Source organism: Cucurbita pepo, chromosome 11 (genome assembly GCF_057944985.1).
Source record: "Cucurbita pepo subsp. pepo isolate OVF chromosome 11, ASM5794498v1, whole genome shotgun sequence".
NCBI lineage: Eukaryota > Viridiplantae > Streptophyta > Magnoliopsida > Cucurbitales > Cucurbitaceae > Cucurbita > Cucurbita pepo.
Genome location: NC_141808.1, coordinates 13569259 through 13576091, shown reverse-complemented (window position 1 = coordinate 13576091; position 6833 = coordinate 13569259). Strand labels below are relative to the sequence as shown.

Below are 6833 nucleotides of genomic sequence, written 5' to 3'. Positions count from 1 at the left end.
GATGGCTCTTCCTTTTTAGGTACGAGCGGACGTGGTAGCCATAACAAAGAAAAAAAAGGTCGTGGACGTGGTGGCAGAGAAGGTCGTGACAATACCTCACAAATCCATGAAGTGCCAACCCTCGGAAGGACAAGAGTATGATCAAGTGTTACTCTTGTGGAAAATATGGGCATTATGCGGCAGAGTTGGCTGAGAAAATACATCTTGTTGATGCTCAATGAAGAGAAGGTTATGGCGAACCCCTTCATAGATGGAGAAGACCAAGTGGAGACAAGCATGTGGTACCTAGATAGCAGAGTGAGCAACCACATGACTGGAGATCGAGAAAAGTTCAAGGAGCTTGATGAGAAGTTCACTGGAAACGTGAAGCTTTGCAACAGCTCAATTGTTCCAATCCAAGACAAATGATCTATCTTGTTCCAGTGTAAGAACGACGATTAACGTCTATTGACCAAGGTGTATTGCATCCCGAGTTTGAAGATCAATATTATTAGCCTTCATCAAATGAAAGAACAAGGTAGCAGAGTGGAGATAGTCGTCCCTTTCCTCAAGGTATACGACAAAAACGTAGTCCTGTTGATGAAGGTAAAACGGTTGCGAAACTACCTGTCTAAGATACTATTGAAAGACTATCAACATCTTCCAAAAGTATTCATTCTTGTTGACAACAAGAAAGTGGAGAAGAAAACAATGGGTCAGGAGAAAAATGAACTGAAGAACATAGCAAAAAAGAAACAAGAGACTACTACAATCAGTGAAGAAAAACCTACAAGATATCGTGTTTCATCGTACTTGTCATCTCAACTGCATAGGCCTAGAGGAAGGCGACCACGACATAAGACAAATGGGACATCAAACTTGTCTTCTCAACCATAGAAGGCTAGAGGTATGTCTAAAAAGAAGGTTGAAAGACAAAAGAGTAACCTACAAAATGAAGAAGTCCTTGCACATAATAGAGAAGTGGAAGAAATTGTATGGTGTGGAATTAAATTTTTTTGTGTGAATAATACCGAGTTGATTAGGGACCCAGCAACGTTAATACTACATAGCAACATGCAAATATTCGCACCAAGGCTCTAGCAAGGGCTAAGCTTTGCAGACATGCAGGAGTTGTTCGAAGTCAAAAAATCTCAAGCAAAGTCAAGCTTACGAGGGAGAAGCAAAGTCAAGCTTACGAGGGAGAATGTGAGTCAATAAGCTCGACTACGTAAAACATAGTTATCTAATAAGTTTAATAAAATTGTTACTCTTTAGTTAGGAAGAATGGTGTTCCTTAACTGGGAAAGTTTAGGAGATTAGATGTGCTTTCTCCCCTATAAATAGTAATGGAGTGTATTGCTATTTTCACAGCAACAAATAGAATTAAAAACCAAAAGTGTTTAAGAATCCTCTGTTTAAAACCTTGCTCCCCTCAAATTCTTCTTTCCCTTCAGTTATTTGTTTCGACATATTTTGAACGGGAGCCATTTCGAACAGAATTAATGGTTTAAATAAATTGGGTTGAGATTATGGCAATGAAACCTTATTACAAAACTCTGCAAGTGCCCACAACGGGAATACATTTCTGTATAGTCCATAGTGTTGCATGCATGTGTTCATAAATACTCCCATTAGCTCCTGCCATACAAATAACTCTCTTTTTTAATATAACAAATTATTAATATAATAAAAGTTATAGTTTAACCAAAACACACATTACAATAGCCTACCTGTTGAGGGTAATCACCATTCTCCCGTTGAGAATTAACCAATAACTTTGCTGCACGGTGAAGAGGAGTTGGGTCTCTCTTTTCCTACATACATCATTTCTTTATTTTATATATAAGCTTTACATAATTATAAAGTAAAAGAGGGTAAAACAAACCTGCTGAGAATGGATCAAAGCCATTAAAGCAAAAGAAGTTTGAACGAGATTGGAAGAATTTCCTGGAAGAGGAATGTATTTCTTCTGCGTACATGAAATGTGACTCTCTCCCCACCCACCATCTGGACATTGAATTTTAAGAAGAAACTCCACACCTTTTTGTATGGTTGAGGAATTATGGTAAGTGTTTCGCGTTGACACTAATCCTTTTATAGCGAAGTATGTTGCATAAATGTGACAAATTCCCCAATTTCCGTACCATGATCCATCCTCTTTCTGCTTTTCTTCTAAATACTTCAATGCTTTCCTTAAAAATGTCTCTACCTCTTTCTTTCTATGACTTGGAAATAGCTTCTTAAACTGCACAAGTGCTTGTATCGACGATGACGTGCATTCTACGTATCTATTGTCACCCATTTCATGATTCATCACAAGAAAAACAAAACAAATAATAATAAGTAGTCTAATTCAATTTATCTACATATAATATTTTTCAAGAAATATTCTTAGATTGTCTACTTACTCGAGCTCCAATACCGAGTATCCTAAGAATTCCACTGGATTCATTAGCTAAAAGTTTAAGATACAACAAAATAATCATATTAATTAGTTGTTATGATTTATCATGTATGTCGGAGAAAATAACTATTAAATAAGGCTTTAGGTACCTCAAACCACCATGGTACAACTCCGGTAGGCTCCCATGCTGAGACACCACCATTTTTTGCCTATTTATTTCACAACGAAATTCAGAAATTCATCCCCAAGTTGACCAGAAAAAGATAATTCTAATGCAAATTCGAAATTACAATCCTTACTTGGAGGGATAGTATGACATTCACAGCTTCAAAAAACCATTGTGGTTCCATTGGATCTCCTACGATGTTAGAAGGCATGGTCGAAAATATCAAACAACACTGCTACATCATTATATATATATATATGAGATTAGTAAATTGATTTAAATTTAATATATTTTTTTTATGGAAACTATAAAAATAAAATAAAATACCAATAAATTTTCTGCCGTACAATCAGAAATTTGCCATCCATGATCTTGATCAGAGAATGTCCAACTTCCTTTTGATATGTGACGATACATACTTCGAAAATCACCCGAAGGATTCTCTTTGACCTTTATATTAGAATACATTAAAACAATATAAACAAATATTTATTGAAATTAAAGAATTTTAGTACCTGTGATTGTTTAATGAAGTCATGTCCTTCCTTAAGTGAATTCATGGTGGAGATTTGTTGCAAGAATTGCTTGAATGGCAAAAGCAACATTCCATGATTGACTACCAAAACTCCGTATACATATATGTTAGTCCTTTATATATTTCTCTTATTATTGGCTATGTATATTTATAACAAAGTTTCATAAATCATCTATTTAAAGGTTGGATTGTAATTGATATTTTAAGGCAAAGATTATATTTATTTGTTTATAATTAGGGAAGTATTTAATAATGGGTAATACTTACTTGCATCTTCATTCCATCTTCACCCATCCATAAGTAATCTTTGATTCTTGCAAGATGTTTCTTATAAAGCTTCTCCATTAGGATCATCAACCCAACAAGCAAGTGTAAACAATGGCTGCATGTTCAATACCCCTCCACCATATTAGCTCAATTACATTTATTCATATAATGTTATTAACTATAAAAGAAAAAACAAGTATGAAATTAACCTTTTCAACGCATCCAATTGTAATGTAGCGACTGTTATGATCTTCATAATCAATATGACATTTAGCTATTTGAAGGGCTCTATTTCTTATTGTTTTAAAAGCCCAACTATTAAGAATGGGTTCTCCAAAATATTGAATAGCATTCCATGTTAGCTTTTGAAACAAGGAACGTTCAAAGCATTTGTCTTCCTGCATGATCATGTCTCATTCAAACAAAGTAACTAAAATCTCATACGTACATGAAATGGAAATAATCAATTTCTACCCGCATAAATCAAACGTTTTGAAAGGATGAATATTGATTTGTTCTTTTACTCATGCAATGTGAGGGAGGATGAATGATTTAGGAATGTACCTTTGCACAATAATGGCGAGTTGGACTCCATTTAATGTTGTTGTAAGGTTGATTATAGATTTCTTGGCGTAATTGAAGAATAAGGGGGTGAGAGGGCCAACAAACCGCTTCCCGAATAAATACGACATAGGAAGAAGTGTCAATCTAGAATAGCAAAACAAAGTTCTAGGAATGAAAGGAAGTAATTTTCCTAACAACCAAAACTCTGGAGGCGTAGGGTTTGCTCCCTCCCACTCGTAAACTCCCAGAATCTGCATAGTTAAATTATAAGTTTAGTTCGTTAAATTTGAGTTACGCCATTTCAAATAAAATAGTATAGACGTATATATATAGTACTAACCGAGAGCCAAATCTTTCCCCAAGAGGGTATGTAAATAGCACCTCCATGATCTAGAATCCATTTTCGAGCTCTACAACACTCATCCTTGTCAAGTTCTTCTCCCAATAAGCGTAATTGAATATAGTTAAAAACGGTACAAAGCATACAACTTTGTCCCACAATGTGCAATCCCCATCCACCATCTTCATTCTGATGACAATATGCATAGCGAAGGATTTCCTTTCGGTGTTCTTCTAAGAATATGATGCGGAGATGCCCGTAATATACAACGAAAATACCTGAAAAGAAAAGGGTAATATTGTGGTATAATTATATTAGATAAAAAAAGAAAAGAAAAAGGAAGAGTACCAATGGAGGGAAGAAAAACAAAGGGCCAGAGTTTTGAGCAGGCCAAGGGCCATGGTGGCTTTGTAAGGCTGCAAAGAACTTAGTGGCTCTTGTGAGTGCAATGCTGGCTGTTTCCTTATTAATTATTGCTACTTTCTCGTCCACATCTCTTCCTTCCTCCATCGATCATAAATGAAGAAAATTATTGAAGCATATATTCAATAACTTATAACTCCATTTTCCAACCTATTCCTATTTGTTTCTCTTAAATAAATTAGTTGAAAATAATGGACCATTTATTCCAACCAATAAATAAGAGACTTCAAACACTTATTTAAATCCATATTTACTTTTAAGTTGGTCAGCTAAAATCATGTGTCAAATTCAAAAAAATCATTCTTATAACTTATTTTAGATTAAGTTTGCAATATTCATTATCAAACTACAACAAACCATTAGCTCGTTATTTATTCCTATCAGTCTCACAATTTTAAAACTCTTTAGGGAGAGGTTTTCATACCCTTATAAGAAATGCTTCAATCCGCTCTCCAATCAATGAAGGATCTCACAATCCACCCCTTGGGGTCCAACGTTCTCATTGGCACACCATTCAGTGTCTTGTTCTGATACAATTTTTTCATGCTATCTCGTTTTCAAGTATGCATCTCCAAGGATGGCCAAGGGACTTTCCTAAGCTTTATAATCCACAGGAAAGTCCCCGGGCCATTCTCTGTAGAGATACATACCCAAAAATTGAATAAAGCCATGTATATATTATCATGTTCCATAGGAATACAACTTCATATCTATTATTGATAAATATTTGAAATGATTTTTATAACTAAACACTCTAATTAAAAAAAAAAAGTTTTGACACTCAAAATAGATAAATATTTGAAATGATTTATACAAAATTTAAAGAGAACCTGAAATTTCTAAAAGAGGTCACTGCTGCTTTGCATTTTGAAGCGATTCTGGTAATAATTTTGGCGGGCTTCTTCCACTTCAGCTCGCTCTTCTGGGGTGCCGTCACCAGGCTCGAAGTCCCACGTTTGTCTTCCCACAAAGTTGTTGGAGCTGAATAAGTACCGATCATTTGCTCCTTCTCCCAACTTAAGTCTCCACATTTTCACCCTCCTATTTGTGCCTTTCCATACAAAAAATTTCTATTTATATATAGATTAGAGTGTTATTACATTAACGTCCATGGGCCAACATCGACCTTTTCGTTAGTACTTTATATCCATTCACAACGAGAAAATTATCAATATTTCTATTATACTTAAAAAAAATCTAAATGAATTATTATTAAAAAATGAAAACAAAATGTAACCAACGTTAGCATAACGAGTATTTAGACTTATTTAAAAGTAAAAAGATCATATATTAATAAAAAAAAAAAATCTATAGATCTGAACTTTTGAATCCTTTTATCATATCAATAATTGAGGGAGAACCAAGAGTATGATTTGAGAGTTTTTAGATACCATTTTTCCTAAGTTCTGAGCATTAAGTGGATGAAATGCTTCTAAAAATTGTCTAGTATGCATATTAGGACACCATTTTGAATAAATTTGGTAAAGGAATACCTGAGAAATGACACTTGAAAATTGGAATTCCTTTAAAGTTCAAAATGGTAAGTTTAAAGAAATTGAAAAAAATTGTCCTTTCATTCCTCCTCTCTCCTTCCATCTCTCCCCCTTCATTTTTTTAAAATAAATTTGTCAACATCAGTAATTTTTTTTTTTTTTCCTACCAACAATAGCAGATTTACACATACCATAATTCTTCCTTCCTGCAAGAACAATTAGAAAAATAAAAGGTTTAAGCAGAATTCTTTCTTTCCTACGAGAACAAACAGAAAAACAGAAAGTTTAAGCAGATTTAATATTGATAGGATCGCACAACAACACACATTTGATCTAGATGAACACAAAGAATATGATAGAGAAAATTTATGGAGAATATTGGCTAGGCAGGTACAATAAGAGAAAATATAGAGAATACAGAAAAGTACATTTACAGAGCTCTGACGCAACGGGATATATATATATATATATATGGTTATGCATGGTTCTGCTTACTATATATAACTTTACCAAATATAACCATCTACTATATATAACTATCTACTATAGCTTCACCCATATATTTATTTACTATGCATAACTATTTACTATGTTATGAAGATTTATTTTATATGTGATTTACCATATATAGTTTTATTATGTATAACCGTTGACTAAGCTAT

General features: G+C 33.9%; 1 pseudogene across 1 annotated transcript; it reads right to left on the bottom strand.

The window, feature by feature from the left end:
* Window positions 1-1324: 1324 nt before the first annotated feature.
* Window positions 1325-5709, bottom strand: LOC111805535 (beta-amyrin synthase-like; annotated as a pseudogene). Its single transcript, XR_015422896.1, has 14 exons — window positions 5432-5709; window positions 4604-4751; window positions 4256-4533; window positions 3916-4166; window positions 3561-3749; window positions 3352-3466; window positions 3065-3197; window positions 2877-2999; window positions 2683-2781; window positions 2533-2592; window positions 2388-2434; window positions 1865-2267; window positions 1710-1793; window positions 1325-1617 (listed from the first exon to the last, which is right to left on the bottom strand). The product of XR_015422896.1 is annotated as a beta-amyrin synthase-like (transcript).
* Window positions 5710-6833: the final 1124 nt, after the last annotated feature.